A 1,217-nucleotide genomic window follows, 5' to 3' on the forward strand; every position below is an offset into this window, starting at 1 on the left:
AAAATGAGGTTGAAAAGTTTGGTTAGCCATATCATCGCTATGTCCCAGAGGCCTTTCCACACCTCAATGGGGATACAATCAGGGCCCATCGCCTTGCCTCCTTTCACCCTTTTTAAAGCCTCCTTGACCTCAGACTCCTGGATTCGCTGCACAAAGCGCATGCTGGCCTCATCAAGGGAGTCGTCCAGTTCAATGGTAGAACTCTCATTCTCTGTAACGCCCCGAATCTGATGCGCCAGGTGTCTTCCAGTTATTCGCCGTCGTTGCCATGTCATTTGCTTGCGTGTTGCATTTTGCCATGTCATCATCTGCATTTCATCTGCATGTTTTTCAAAACTTGCATCCGTTCGGGTTCCGCCGGTTCTCTCTGTTGTCCGTTCGGAGTCCAGACCTCTCGCACGCGCCCGCGGCATGTCCGAAATATTATTTTATAAGTGGCATAAAAATGTTCTCGGAATGGGACGAAACTTGGCGTGCGGTGTTGTTTTAGAGTAGGTAGACCGCCTGTCAATTTTTGCCGCATTTGGAGTCCATTTGATAGCCCAATCGTTAAACATATAGCGGCATTTTCGTCGGACAGACGTCAGATGTTTTCGGTCTCCGAAAACCCTTCCCGGGATTCACGTCCCTTCTCTCCCCTCAGCTCAAGCCCACTCTACACAGCCCACTAATCCCTCCTGCAGCTCACGTAGTACCCTCCTCGCGTCCGGAACCGTCCGATCAAGATCGGAGGCTCCAAAAACCCACCTAACCTAACCTACCCGCTATAAATGGACACCCCACTCCATTTTTGGACAAACCCTAACCCCTAGCCTTCCCCTACCTCTGTCCCGCCGCCACCCTCCTCGGGATCCGCGCCCAATCGCAGCCCCGCCGCCACTTGTCGCCGCCACCTCGCCTGCGCCGCCGCCCTCCACCTCACCCGCGCTACGTGGCAGCCAGCCATAGGCTGAGCCGCAACCAACCGCCGCCGCCAGCCTATCCCGCAGCGCCACCTAGCTCCCCGTTGCCCCTACCCGCGCCTCCAGCTGCACGGGCCCATCGGAGCCCATCCGCGGCCCGCCCCGGGCCGATCTGGGCCCGAGGCGCCCGCACCGCGCCTTGCCTCCTCGCCCGCTTCCCCGCCCGGCCCATCGCGCCCGCGCCACCGCCCGTGCTTCTCGTCGCCTTCGCCGGAGATCCCTGCCGCCGGTCGCCCTGCGCCTCCCCGCCGCCTC

Source organism: Triticum dicoccoides, chromosome 3B, assembly GCF_002162155.2.
Source record: "Triticum dicoccoides isolate Atlit2015 ecotype Zavitan chromosome 3B, WEW_v2.0, whole genome shotgun sequence".
Lineage (NCBI taxonomy): Eukaryota > Viridiplantae > Streptophyta > Magnoliopsida > Poales > Poaceae > Triticum > Triticum dicoccoides.